This window comes from Cryptomeria japonica, chromosome 3, assembly GCF_030272615.1.
Source record: "Cryptomeria japonica chromosome 3, Sugi_1.0, whole genome shotgun sequence".
NCBI classification, from domain to species: Eukaryota; Viridiplantae; Streptophyta; class Pinopsida; order Cupressales; family Cupressaceae; genus Cryptomeria; species Cryptomeria japonica.
Window position 1 is genome coordinate 215774960 of NC_081407.1, and position 15906 is coordinate 215790865.

Here is a 15906-nt window from a genome sequence, read left to right on the forward strand (position 1 = left end):
ATAGTTTAGGTAGAGTGACCAAATTTTGAGAAATGAGTTGTCGCAATACTGTTTCAATGGGTTCCCCTAAGGGAGTGTATGTGCATTTCTGTTTTTGCTGACAAGGTCTTGGTTCATCGTGAGATGTGATGCGACCTTGATTGGAAGGAACATTTGTGTTATTCTGAGGTGGAGGATTTTGTCCTGCAAACCGAACCACACGTTGTGCATTTTGGACAGTCCTGGCATCCACAACTCCATCGTTGATGATATTCTTGTTCTTGTTCCAGAAGTTCGATTTATCGCTATTGAAGCGCGGGCGAGGACCATCTTTTGGTTCATTAAAGATTTTGATGAGTCCTTTCTTGATGAGTGCCCTTTCACATTTTAAACCCTTGGTGATCATATCGTTAAAAGAATCTGTGTCTTTGACATCCAGGTGAAATTCCATTTCTTCGTTTAAGTTGGAAATGAAAATTTCCACTAGTTCTCGTTCAGGTAACTGAAGAGAACGTCTGCTAGACATTTGGCGCCATCTTTGCAGGAATACTGAGAATAGTTCACCTGGTTTTTGTTTGGTATTGCACAAATCAGCCATGGTGATGTCGCGTTCAATATTATAAGAGTAATGAGATAGGAACTTCTGGATGAGTTCCTCAAATGTTCTAATGCCACCTGGTAGTCGGGAAAACCATGATGTGGTTGTTCCTCTCAAGCTTTGGGGAAAAAGGTGCATTAGGTATGTGTCCTCATAAGCCACTTCAAGACAAGCGGAATGAAATTCTCGGACATGATCACGGGGATCCCCCTTTCCTCTATATTTTTCAAATTTTGGTGTTTCGAACCCGCGTGGAAAGGGTGGCATATAAAGATTCCTATCAAATAGATAGGGACAGATGTCGTTAAGTGAGAATTGATTGGTCTTAACACCACTATGAAGTTGTTGGGCGAGATTCTCGACTTGTTGCCGCAACATCTCCATTTCATTTGGAGGAGGAGGTGGTGGGTTACCTCGAGGGATGTTATATCTGATGTGATTTCTACCTCTTTCCTCCTCATGGCGACTTTGTCTTTCTGATGCTTGTCTTAATTGGGCAAGATCAAAGTCTGAGGGGAGTTTGGCTCCTTCTTGAGCGAGTCTTAAAAAGTGAGCATCCGCATTGCTCCTTAATATTTCATCAAATAATCTGTTAAAATGAGGGTTATGCTGAACCCTTTCGATTGTTGAAGGAGTGGGAGTACTTGGGTTTTCGTCATTCACATTTCCTCCAAGTGCTTCTTGAAATTCATTGAGGTTGTCCTCTTCTTCCTCAATTTCTATTTCTCGTTGCCTTGATCGTGATCGGGTTTGAGCCATTTTGTTTGCAAGTTTGTTTTGAAGTTGATTGAAGATGATGATGAGTTGGTGATGAAATGAAAGATTGATGGTTGGTGGATTGTAGATCTCTAGCACTCTAAAGGTAAATGTAACCAGAATTCTTTCTTTGAATTGCTTGTTTGTTTTGATGATTTTGGATGTGATAAGGTGTAGAGAAATCTGAGATGTGTTACAGATTTTGACTACCTAGTAATGAGAGGATTCACTCATGAACTAGTTTTAACCTGCGTAGATGTGTCTCTTAGGATGAGCTTATCCTAGATGTAGAAACAATCTAAAAGTGATGTGATGTGTTTGATTTCAAGCAATATCTAAAAAGGAATCGTGGGACAAGAACCTCTTAATGTTTTGAGAGTTGGGATGGATTGATGATGAAGTGATGATGTATGAGTGAGATGATGGATGAAAATGTTTTCAACTTCAATAAAAACTTTGTGTTACAAATGGGACAAACTCTATCTCTTCCCTTTCAGGCGTTGGTGGCACTTCTCAAGCTGTGTTGTAGGTGATACAGATGTTTGGGAAGAAGTTGGGATTAATCTTTCCTCCTTGATTTTTGTGATAACTCAGAGCTCTATATTTCATAAAAGCTCTACGATTCAATGATTCTGAATCAAACTCGTTTGTTTTACCTTGAAGGTATAGACGCATGCGATGTAGAAAGACTCTATGTGAGACAAAGATTTGTCTATTGAGATAGAAGAAGTTCCTCCTTTTGATCAAAGCCTTTGAGCTTAATGGTCTCCTTTTCAAGTTGATATTCTGATGACACTTCTTCTTTCGCAAGATGTGAAGAATGGTCATAAATTTTTGACTCTTTGTTTGTTTGCACTTTGTTTTTGGTATTTTTGGTTGTGTTGACAGATGTTGGATGAATACTTTGTTTTTGGGATTGATTTTCTGATTTTTCTTTGACAAGAAAACAAAGCAAGCACACAAACACAAGATTGTAGCCTCAAAGGCACAAATGAGTATGGGTCTAGATCAACCCAATTCTTGGACTTGTTTTTGACCCTTCCTTTAGATGTATTTTAAGGTGTCTTTCCAAAGCCTGAAGTCGACTCAATTTGCACTAGGTCTGTAAAACGAACACACTTCAAACACTTTTTTATCCCTAAGGTCAAATGGCCAGTTGTGATAAATTTAGCCCACATCTTGATATTTCTTCGACTTTGGTACTACATACCTTATGAATCCCGCCGTGGCAGGTAAGGATGTGATATACTAAGTCTTGCACGAGCATAACAAATAGATGATCCCTATGATGGGGGAGTCACCACTTTTATCAAGCCACAAGTGACTTTTCAAAAGGCTATGTTTCTACTCAAGGAAATATGTATGGTGAGTATCTTGGGAGCAAAACCATCTATGCTCTTGCACTAAATTATACCTCAAATATCCTCAATCAATAGAACAGGTGGGCTACTACTTAAGGGTGTTTAGTCATGTTCAATGGCTTTGGACATAAGTTCATTCTGCAGTGACTCACTTAAGAGCCTTGTAACTGGTGGTGGGGCCCATTTGTCCTTTCGGCCAGTTACACTGTAGGAACAGCTATACCCAAGGCTACAGCTTTCGCTCTCACCTGATTTCTATAGCGGCTCGAAGGATTTACCGCTCGAGGTCATTCCCAAGAGTATCGATCCCTTGGCAGGCCTCTCTTAAAAAGATAAAATGTGAGTGTTACTAACACTTTTCTCTTGCACCTAGGACCACGAAAGCCAAGGGAGAGGATAGTGTGTGTTAGAAGTAGGACCACTCGACCAACTCTTTGCACAAGTGTGCCAAGCACGAAAAACACTTGTTCTTTTTAATCTATCATTGCAATGTGATCTAACTATTTGGAGATGTTGCTCCAACAATCATGGTGTTCTTTTTAATTTTCAAAGGCAATTGTTTGAGTAAACTAGAATTTGAAAATCCTGGTCAACTTAATGAAAAATACGTTTGCATGAAGTAAAATTGCTTTAAAAATGAGACAAGTTGATTGTGGATTTTATTTGCACCAAAAATGGAAGTGTGGATTGTGAGTTTTATCTTGATGCAAGAAATAAATTTTGCCTTGTTTATTTTAAGCACCAAAACGAAGTTTGTTTCCTAACTTGCAAAAAAAATAAAGTTGTTTTTGTATAAGTTTGTGGTTCTTTTTACCTTGGAACAATGAAATTCTTTTTAAGAGCCCCAAACAAATATTTGATTCTTTTTTTAAAAGCCCAAAGTTGAAATGTGAAGTTAATTTTAAAACAAAATAAAAAGTGAATTCATTTTTAAAACCAACTTCAAAAAACAAGTTAGTAAAAAAATATAAATCTACTTTTTAATCTAATTTAAATCTACACAAAAGAGAAAAATAGTTAGTAAAATCCGCCTATTTGGTGGGCTTCTACAAGCCTAATTTTTTTTTTTTTTTGGTTACAAGGTGATTTGTACAACGTTTTGTTACAATAGCGCTAGTCTGCATTTGAACAGAGGCACTATTTAACACAAACGCACTAAAAGAAAGGGAAAGACAGAGAAGGAAAAAGCACTGAAACAGGGTGAACAGCGCCAAAATAATGTCAAATGCACCAAAACAGTGTCAAAAGCGCAACCTATGTGACATTTTCAACATTCAAACATGTTATTGGTTTAAAAAAAAAAAAAAAGTTGATCTTTTGCGTGTTCGATTCACGTCGGGTTCACCAAATGATGTCATGGAAATGGGGACAAGGCAACAACAAAGTTCAATGTTAATAAGTTAGTTTCAACCATAAAAACAAAACAAAGAACTAAAAACCATTCCAAACATATCAAGAGAGATTTCAAAAAGCATGAAAGAAGTTTAACAAAATAAAAGAAAGGAGAAGAGCCTCCCTAAGATGCTTCCATGATGCCTTTTGATGCTTCTCCCTTGTTTCTCTCCTCTCCAAGTCCCAAATGAGTGTAGCTCTCAGCTTTTAGCACTAGCCATGGATGCCATATGGAGATTCAAGATGGTTGAATATGATAAGCAAATACTATGCAAGAGTAGATAGTGATGCTATGAAAAAGCTCTATGCTAATGCCAGTATAACAACAATACTCTAAAATGCTTCCTTTTTGCTTGAGGAGAAGGGTTCTATTTATAGAAGAAATGGGGAAATGAAGGGTTAAGATTGAATGGTTTAATCAAGGGCCAAGTTTGAAAGTTGGGGATCCATGTGCACAATTGGCACCAATAAAATGGTGACAAGTGTCAACATAGGATTGGGTTGAGAGAAGAGGTTGGAGGCATTAAAGGCCTGAGAAGACCTCATGGTTATCTAGAAGGTAAGGGTCAAGTCTAAATTAAGATTACTCATTGGATTAAGAGTTAATCCAAGGATAAACCTTTGTGCAAATGATTAAGAGATAATCATGGTCAAAGCATTAAAGGCTTGATGAGACCTTTGGGTTGGGTAGAGGTTGAGTCAAAACAAATGTTTTAACCATGTGGGAGGGTTTGAGGTAACCATTAATGGTTATTGGAGACTTTGGGGATTAAGTGGTTGAAGGTTGAAAGCCTTCAATGGTTATCAAAGACTTTGAGGGTTAATTTGTTGAACACACAAAGCATTAATTGCTTTTCAAAGACTTTGGAGTCTTTGAGAAGTGACTCCAATTTGCTTAGGAATGTGACAATATTTAGGGGATGGATTAGGCTAATTAGGAAGGGTTTAGAAGAATCTAGAAGGGGTTTAGGCATACAAGTGGATTTTGTAGGAAAATGCAAGTGGGAGAAATTTTGGTATTTTCAATTAAAATAAAATCATTTATTTCAATTAAATGGTGTAATTTGCATTTGGATAAATATTCAAATAAATATTAATTTATTTAAATGAGAAAAATGAAGATAAAGCATTAAAATGCTTGAAGACTTTGAGGGAAACCATTAAAGACTTGAAGACTTTAAGGAAAACCATTAAAGTCTTAAGAAGATTATAGAAGGAAGCCATCAAGTTTGAAGACTTTAAAGCCATCAAGTTTGAATACTTTAAGGGAAACCATTAAAGGTTTCAAGTGGGTGAGGATAAATAGGATTTTAAATAAATAATTTATTTAAAATAGTTGTGCAACTTGCTTTTGTAGGAAAATACAAGTGGGTGGAGGATAAAGGTGATTTAAATAAATTATTTATTTAAAATAATTGTGCAACTTGTATTTGTAGGAAAATGCAAGTGGGTGGAGGATAAAGGTGATTTTAAATAAATGATTTATTTATTTAAATGTGAGAGGTGGGATTTTGGGGGTTTTAAATAAATATTAATTTATTTAAATGTGAGAGAAGATTTAATTAAATAAATATGATTTATTTATTTAATTAATGGTCTGAATTTGGTTAAGTGAATTAAATCAAATAAATTGAATAATTTATTTAATTAATAGGAGAATAGGGTTAAGATGAATTAATTAAATATTAATTTAATTAATTATTAATTGATGGTTAAATAATCAAATAAATACTAAGTATTCATTTAATTAAGTGGACAGATTTATGTGACTACAACTTCAGTCTTCAATATCTCCACACTCTATCTATTCACATAGACATAATCTTCTCTACAATGATCACACATAACCTTTTCTCTTCCATGTCTCACACATGCAAACCCTAGACATGATATCCTTATAAAGGAAACTGATTTCATGTCTGTCTAATAGGAGTAGACTACAAGTTCCTAGGTTCAGTGTATCTAGACACATTTGGTAACATGACACAAAAAAACCGCCAAAGTGTTGGTGGATGATAACTCATCACACATTACAGTAATACCGGTTGGTAACTCATCACAAAGTAATACCGATTACCAGTTGTCAAAAATGAAGGTTGGTAGATCGTAGTATTCCAATCAAAAGATAACTGCTGCTTGGTTCTTTCATACTGCTTGAGATCCTCGAACCGCTTGGGATCCTTGTACTGCTTGGGGTCTTCATACAATCTATGACTGGTAAACCATTTTCTGCAAAACACCGATAGTCTAAAGACTATACATTCAATAATACATAATATCGGTTGAAGAAATTACCGGTTGAGCATAACTCATACATCAAGAAAGTGTGTGTCCATCAAAGACAATCAAAACATCATCAAAATGCCAACAAAATTAGTATTCCCTTGAATTTATTGAAAAATTTAAACAACCATCCACATAACATAACTAAATTGCAAAAGTGAAAATAACAATAAGCAAAAACAAGGTACACCACATGACACCAATATTTATATGTGAAAAACCCAAGATGGGAAAAACCACAAAGAGGATTAGCTCTCAATATGATGTAACTCATTATAGAGTACAAATAATGCCTCACTACCAAATGGATTCACTATCCAAAGAATAACAGCTCACTACTAGAGGATGGCCTAAAGCCAATATTACAAAAATTGAACTATTATAATTGCATCTTGTAGCGTCGCAAATTGTACGCACTTGCTAGGGTGGTACAATTTCACACCTAGTTTAGCACCCGCCTTGGTGCATTTTACATTTTGCATTGCATTTCTCCTTTAGCACTTAATTAATCAAATTAATTAGGTCTAAGGTCCTATTTCATCATCCTTCACATCATAAAGTTGGGCCCTTTCATTAAAGTGTGCCCCTTTTCATGTTATTCCTCCAATACATCATCTAATCAAAAACCCTAATTAAGTCCTATTTTGAACTTGGGGGCTTGATTTCGGGGGTCAAAACATCTCGAAATCACCTGTAGCTTCGAGATTCTCTCTAAAATCATCATATCTGACGGCCCTGAAAATTTGGTGAAAAGTTGTCGGGACCATGGTGCCCGAAGTGCACACGGTCCCGGACATTTTTACCAAAATTTTAGGAGCACGATCCAATCATAAAATAAAGCTTAACCCCAAGAAATTGGCGGGAGATTCAATCTCTACATCGGCCAAAAGATGAAACTATGACCTAGGGTTTCATACATAAGAGCTCTCTTTCTTCATTTGAAAGGATGCGGAATTTTGTTTTCAGGAACCTCATATGCAGCGAAAGAGCAGATCTTTGAAGACTTCAACAACATTCAACATCCCTCTATCAAGCATTTATCAATTCCATTCATCCATTTAGGGCTTGGAAGACATTGAAGAACAATAGGAGATTACCGATTGAAGATTGGCTTGTACCTCTCCCTTGGGGGTTGGGTATGATTTCATGTTGTTTTCATGTCTTTGCATAAGCTTCAATATCTCATTTATTCATGCTTTAGATCACTTTGCATCTTGATTTAGAGCATTTACATTATCATTTACAAGCAATTAGGGTTTACTTTCTAGGTTGGTCTAGTTTGCTTACTTGCATTTTAGATCTTGCACACACATTACTTTTACAATACAACTTGGCTATTCGTGGAGGTGGAAATCACCGAAGCGGGGGTTTGACTAAGACAAAACCCTATATAGCTGCCCAAACACTCTTTTCAGATATAAGTGCAGGTTTCAGGACTCGGACGACGCCGCAGGTTACAGATCCAAGAAAAGCAGGTCGAGACAGCACCCCACACCAAATTGCAGAAAAAAAGACCAGGACAGGGGCGTGGGGCACCCTGGTCCTGCCAGAACAGGGGTGTGGGGTGCCCTGGTCCTACCAGGATAGGGGCACTGGGTGCCTTGGTTCCTGGGACAGACGCGCTGGGCGCCCTGGTCCTCCTAACTGACAACATTTCAGACAGTTTTCCAGAGTGCAAAACAGTAGTTTCAGGTGTAGTTCCGGGACAGAATCAGGACAGTGGCACCCGCACCCCCATCCTGAACATTTTCAGTCAAATTTTGACTCTGGGTACGCATCTGCATTCTTGTCTTGTCTTTGTGATTACAGATTTCCCTTGTTTAAGTTCAATTCTGCAATCTTGTTATTAGTTCATACTTGCATTTTAGGGTTAGGAATTGAACTTGCATAATCTTACCTTTCAATTACAACAAAGGAATAGAAATCCTAACAGGTAGCCTGTGGCTCTCTCTTTCACAAAAAGAAGTAGCCAATTGTGTGATACCTCTAGGCTCTTTCGTATTCCGTAATGTGTGTCAAAAGGTAGGATTAGGGCATGATAACCTAGTCTCGCTTTTTCTCCCACACATTTTGGTGAACCCGACGTGAATCTATCATTGCTTCCTCTTGCATTGCATTTGTTAGATCTAGATCTAGATTTAGTGTGTTTTCATTTCATTTTCATTAAAAAGAAAAAAAAAAAAAGTGTGTTTCTTTGCATTGTGTGTTTAAATTTCATGCAACTTTTATTTCAAAATGTTCGACTTTTATTTGCAAAATGTTCATGCTTATGATGATTATTATGAGTATAGCCAAGATGAATTAGATGAAGCTTTAGATGAGTTTTTGAACCCTAAAGATGCCAAACCTTCATTTTACCAAAAACTCATAAACCTTGTTACTATGCCATTTCATTGTGATGAGAAAGATAAGTTGAATGATTCCTCTCAAGGGTACATTCCTATCAACTCTTCCACTAAATCTAGTAACATGGTTGTTTTCAACAATCCCCTCTATGAAGAGATATCTCCTTTTGAACCAAAAGATAAACCTTTTCATAGCTATGATCATACTTTGTTGGATGATTCTCTTGATGACTTTGTGGCTTTATCGAAATCTTTAAACAAGAACAAGACTTCTAAATTGGTTAACATGATAAACTTGAATGAGCATAAAAAGCCTCTCTTTGAAGTCCAAGGTGCTTATCCTTCTCCCACCTTTCAAGTTCCTAAATCACCTCTCCTTACTGTCCAAGGAGGGTATGATCATGATTCCTTTCGTACTCCGAATAAACCAATCATCACTGTGCAAGGAAGAAAACCTATAAGTCCTTATAGTTATGCCAAGCAAATAACTAGAGAGAGTTATCATGCGGTTGCCCATACTTATCATACCAAAAATAATAGGCAGCCTAGTCCTCCTCCTGTTATTCCAGTTTCTCTTCCGAATCCTCAACCAATTCTTCCGCAAGCTCCACGTATTTCACAAGTTCTTAGTAAGGAATATGTTCTCATAGAACAAATTAAAGTTACCCCTACAAAGATATCCCTTTGGGATTTGATTCAAACTTCTTCCACTCATCATGGAATGTTACAAGATGCCTTGAAAGATTTGAATGTTCCTCCACTGAATACATCTAGTAATATAGCATCTTTGGTTAACTCTGTGATGAATCCTAAAGCTCAAATTGTGTTTACCCAAGATAAGTTGCCTACTAGTGAAATTCAACATCAATATGATCCCTTGATGATTGTGGTTATCATGAAAGACACTGCTATAAGACGAACACTAGTAGATAATGGCTCTAGTCTTAATGTGTGTAGCATTAATCTTTTGCATAAGATGAATGTGGATACATCCCTAATTGAGCCGGACTCTCGTCCTATTCGAGGCTTTGATAATGTGGCTAAAACTTCATTAGGTAATATCACCTTACCCATCATAGTGGGGCCTGTTACTTTGCCTACTCCTATCCATGTTATGTCGGGAAATCTAACATACAACTTGTTATTAGGGAGACCTTGGATTCACAGTATGCAAGTTGTCCCCTCTACATTGCACAGACAAGTTAAGTTTATCTACAATAATAAGACATATACCTTGATAGGTGATACTAATTTCCAAGCTTGTTTACAAACATCTACTTCCAAAGGGGGTTCTTCTAAGCCACCCTCGTCTAGTGATGACTCTTTAAACAAGATACCTATTGATGAATCCTCGCTCTCTGATGATCAAAATTCTTTGGATGAGTCTGGAGCTCCTAAAGAAGACTCTTCTCAACTTGAAACTACACATGAGAAGGATTTTGATCCTAAGAAGGTTCTCGCAGACGATGATTGGGGATCCCTTGATTTTAATCCCACCTTTGTAGGTGAATATAAGGTTCCTTCTAGAGAGCTTAAAGTTGAAAAGAAGGAAGAAGCTAAAAATCAATTAACATTACCTGAGTCTATGAGCAATAATTTTGTGGCCGCTTCTCAAACTTATTCTCCTCATACCTCTAATTTTGAAGAGTTTGACTCTTTGTCTTATGAAAAACCGCCTTCTCTTTCTGAAATGGCTGATCGTTATGGTCGTGGTTTTCGCATTTTTGCTAAGCATGGGTATCATGGAAATGGTTGTGGCACTCACGAACAAGGGATAAAAGTTCCTCTAGAGAATAATCTTCACAATTATGCCTTTGGACTTGGCTATAATCCTTGCAAGCGCACTAAAGCTTCTAAGAGACCATGTATTAGTGTTAATGCTATTTCTACATCTCTATCAATGCAACACCCTGAGTACATTGATGAGGATCCTTCGTGTGCCTGTGCTTTGGATGTTTTTCCTATCGATGATGCTTTAGCTGAGTTTTTAGGAGCATATGATACTCTTCCTCGTTATCATCACAATAGGGGACTCCCTTATTGTTTGAACACTGAAGCCTATTTTGGAAAAGAGATTGATAATGATGAGATTGTGAAAGAATTCCCTGAGTTAAAGGATACTCCTCAACAAAGTAATCTTCTCATAAGTGACACCACTAATGTTAAGATGGATCCTTGCAATGAAGAAAAAGTTATTAAAATTGGAAAATGTTTGGATGAAGAGGAACAAAAACAATATGAAGATTTATTGCATGAATTCCCTGAGATCTTTGCTTGGACATACTCTGACATGCCTGGTATAGATCCTCAGATTGTTACTCATAACATTGTCTTGGTTCCTGATGCTAAGCCCGTGAAATAAAAGATTCAAAAAATGAATCCTAAGGTGGCTCTGCTTGTTAAGGCTGAGATTGAAAAGTTATTGGAGGCTGGATTTATTCGCCCTATTGATTATTCCCCGTGGATTTCAAATATTGTCGCTGTGGCTAAACCAGATAATAAAATAAGAATGTGTACCAATTTCCAAGATTTAAATAAGGCTTCTTTAAAAAGATGATTTCCCTCTTCCAAACATTGATATGATAGTTGATTCTATGGCAGGACATGCCTTGTTATCCTTCATGGATGGTTTTTCAGGGTATAATCAAATTTACATTAACCCTCAAGATCAATTCAAAACTGCTTTCACCACTCCTTGGGGTACGTTTTGTTGGATAATGATGCCTTTTGGACTTAAAAATGCCGGTGCAACTTATCAACGAGCGATGACCCTTATCTTTCATGATTATATGCATAAGATTTTAGAGGATTATGTTGATGATATTTTGGCCAAATCCATTCTCTGCATAGATCATATTAAAATCCTTCGTCAAATCTTTGAAAGAATTCATAAATATCACATGCGCTTGAATCCTCGAAAATGTGTTTTTGGTGTGGATAGTGGAAAACTATTAGGATTCATAGTTTCGCATCGTGGGATTGAGGTGGATACTAAGAAAATAGATGCTATTGTCAACATGTCACCTCCTAGAAATGTGTCTCAACTCAAAAGCTTACAAGGAAAGATTCAAGCTATTCGTAGGTTTGTATCTCAACTTGCAGATCGCACTTTTCCTTTTACTCAGCTTCTTAAAAAGAATATCACTTTTCAATGGAATGAAGATTGTCAGCAAGCATTTGAAGATTTAAAAGTGTATTTGGCTAATCCTCCTATCCTTCAACCGGCCGAACCTTCTAAACCCTTTCTTCTTTATACAGTTGCTTCCTCTCATGCTCTTGCAGCATTATTGGCACAACATGATAAAGATGGTAAGGAGTGTCCGGTTTATTATATAAGTCGTACATTACTCGATTATGAGACCCGATATTCTGTGATAGAAAGACAATGCTTGGCCTTGGTGTTTGTGACTCAGAAATTGAGACATTATCTCTTAAATTCAGAAGTCCACGTCATGGTAAAGTTTGATCCTTTGAAGCATCTTTTCTCTAAAACTGATTTATCAGGATGCCTAGCTAAGTGGGTTATGATGTTAACTGAATTTGACCTTAAATTTGTTTCACAAAGAGCAATTAAAGGGCAAGCATTGACTGATCACCTAGTTGAGGCCCCTTCACCTTTCTCCTTCCCTAACCCTGAGTCTTTTCCTGACGACTTCATTCTTTGTACAGAGAAAGATGAAACTTGGGAGTTATACTTTGACGGATCTAAGTGTCGTACAGGATTGAGGGCAGGTGTTGTTCTGATTTCTCCTACAAAGAAGTCTATTCCCTTATCTTATCGTCTCAATTTCCTATGTACCAATAACATCGCTGAGTATGAGGCTCTTATAGCAGGAATAAAGGCAGCCTTAGCTCTGAATATAAAACACATACATATTTTTGGAGATTCTCAATTGATTATAAGACATGTAACAAGACTATATCAAGTGAAACAAGACAAATTATCACAATATAAAGACCTTGCTATCTCTTTGTTACAAAAATTTGATTCTTACACCATGGAACCTGTTCCTCGAAAAGATAATCAACATGTGGACGCAATGGCATGTGTGGCTTCTTTGATATCTTTAGAGGACCCTATGGTTGATCTTAAATTTGTTATTCACAACCTTATTTCTCCAGCTATTGTAGATGATTCTAGCTTAGTGACATGTTGTGAATTTATTGATTTAGATGAATGGTATTCGCATATCGTAAGATACTTGACTGATGGTACCTTTCCTGATTCCGCTAATAGGAACACTAGGGCTAGAGTTCGCAAGCTGTCCGCTAGATATATCATTCTTTCTAATGTTCTTTACCGAAGGGGTTATAACGGTCTTCTCCTTCATTGTCTTAACAAATTGGAAATCCCTATTGCCCTTGAAGAGGCGCATTCAGGTGCCTGTGGGGGGCATTTTGGAGGCAAATCCTTGGTTCAAGGGTTGCTTCGTATGGGATATTATTAGCAAACTATGCAGCAGGATTCTTTTTCATTTGGTAAGAAATGTCATCAATGTCAACAACACAATAATTTGATTCATGCTCCTGCCCAAGAACTTCGTTCTCATGTAGCTTCTTGGCCTTTCTCTGCATGGGGGCTGGATCTTATTGGTAAAATCTCCCCTCCTTCATCTCAAGGACATACTTTCATTATAACCACAACAGATTACTTTACAAAGTGGGTAGAAAACATTATTTCTCGATTTGGGATACCTTCCACTATAATCTCTGATAATGGGACATCATTTAAGAACAAGGACGTGAAGAAATTCCTCGAGAAGTATCATATCAAACATCGATTTTCTACACCATACTATCCTCAATCAAATGGTCAAGCCGAATCATCCAATAAGATAATTGAACAAATTCTTCATAAAACTATGAATAAGCATGGTAAGGATTGGAGTACTCAGCTAATCTATGCTCTTTGGGCCTACCGAACGAGCGTACGAATTGCTACCGGAACTACACCTTATAATCTTGTTTATGGTGCTGATGCTATTATGCCTTTAGAATTAGAGATTCCGTCACTTAGAGTTTCTCTCAAAGGTATAGTAGATGATGACGCTTATAGAGAACAAAGACTTCAACAGCTTGAGATGCTTGATGAACAGCGCATAAATGCTCTTGAGCATATTCAAGCGTATCACAAAACTCTACAACGAAGCTATAATGATAAGGTTATTCAATGTTCCTTCTCAGTGGGTGACTTAGTGCTGTATGAGAATCAGCGCAATGTGAATGCCTTACCTGAAGAAAAGGGAAAATTTAGTCCTAATTGGCTTGGACCATACATTGTTATTAAAGATTATGGATCAGGTGCTTACAAAATAGCGAGTGTAGACGGTACATCTCTTAAAGACCCTATAAACGCTATGCACTTGCGTAGATACTATACTTAATTCCTCATTCCTTATCATTCATCTATTTCCTTTCTCACTTCTTCAAAATTGGATAATATGTTAGCATATCTTTGTTAGAGTAAATGGAATTAAATGATGTTTTGTTTAATCTATATTGCTTCGTTCCTGACAAGCGTGTTTCTTTACTTTATGGTTTGTCTTGAATTCATTTTATGTAAATTGCAAAAGATTTACATTTTTCATTATGTGGAAATATTATACAATATCTTTATGTGTTAAGTTGAATCATGTCATGTTGTGTTTAAATTCAAATTAAATCACATTAGTTATATGATTCTTAGGCTTAACACATATTTTTCTTCCCTATCATCAATGTAGTACTTGATTAAATATTTTAATTAAGTCTCACATGTATCAATTTAATCATGGAGCATTGAGAAATCAATCACATGGAAATTAAATTCGGAACATACATGTACATCTACCAAATGTATTAGCTTTAATCAAAATACACATTGTTTTTAGACATTAAAGATAACACGTTTGAGATAAAGAAGCATGTATATATATATATATATGTGTGGATCAATATACAAAGGTAGGTCACTACACATCCAAAATGTAACCTACCCTACATCATAAGATCATCTCCTATCCCTAGGGCTGGTGGCTGGAGAGTGACGACTAGAAGCTCCCTCCTGATCTGACTGTGCAGGTGGACCCATAGGGGTATACCGTGATATAGATCGTGAATGGCTCCGAGAGGAACTCCTACGATCCCTATCCATAAGGATCGCGCGATATGAGGTAGCCTCAGCCTGAGCTGCTGCTAGATCATGCTATGCCCGCTGAAGGTCCTCTAATAGAGCTCGCTCTCTCTCCCTCCATATCTCTACTTGTACTTGAAATGGAGAAAATAAATCATCATGCCGACCCGCGTTCCCTTGAGGTCTATAAGCAACCTGTGAGGAACTAGGGATCTGCGCCATCGTGGAGATATCTATCACTGCTTGCTGGATCAGAGAACCCCACTCCTGCACATTAGCTGTAGCAGTAGAACAGATCATGTATTAGTACCATTTTATATCATCAAAATATCAATCAATCAATATAAACCTACTATACCTGGATCTCCCTCATGCCAGTAGGGATCGTGATATGGTAGCATCTGTGACTGGGAACTACTAGGCTCCCCACGCTCGAATAATCTGTGCATGATGGGTGTAGGCTGGCCCGTACTAGAAACAGGTCTCCGTATCACCTCATGTTCCCCCTTTTGGGTAGTAAGAGGAGGATCCAAGGCTATGGTATCATCTCCTGAATGGTGGGGAGCAACATCTGACCCCTCCTCATCATCTCTATCCTCATCCTCATCCTCATCCTCATCTGCATCCTCACCTGCATCCTCGTTATCCTCATCTATATCTGTGTCATCATCCTCCTCCTCCTCGGCACTAGGCTGATCCCCTGTGGGTGGATCAGGATCTCCTACCTCCTCATGACCCTCTCCCTCCTCTGACCTGGATCCCTGATCCTCATCTCAGTCTCCATGTCTCCATGGGCCTGGATGGCCTGTCAGGTGATCTGGTGGAAAGATAGGCCCTAGGTATGATCTCATAAACCATGAGAGATACCTGGGTTGTGCCCCGGGATCTGCAGCATAATCAGTGACCACATCCTGGTCGAACCCCTCTATATCTGTGATCTCGATATCATCTATCATAGGTCTCGCTACTGCTCTGGGTCTGGGAAGGACTCATGAGTGTTGAGTGTAGATGGGCACATCGGCTAGAACACACTGCTCTAGCCCAAACTGCCTCCATACTCGGTCAAAGTAGAATGGGACT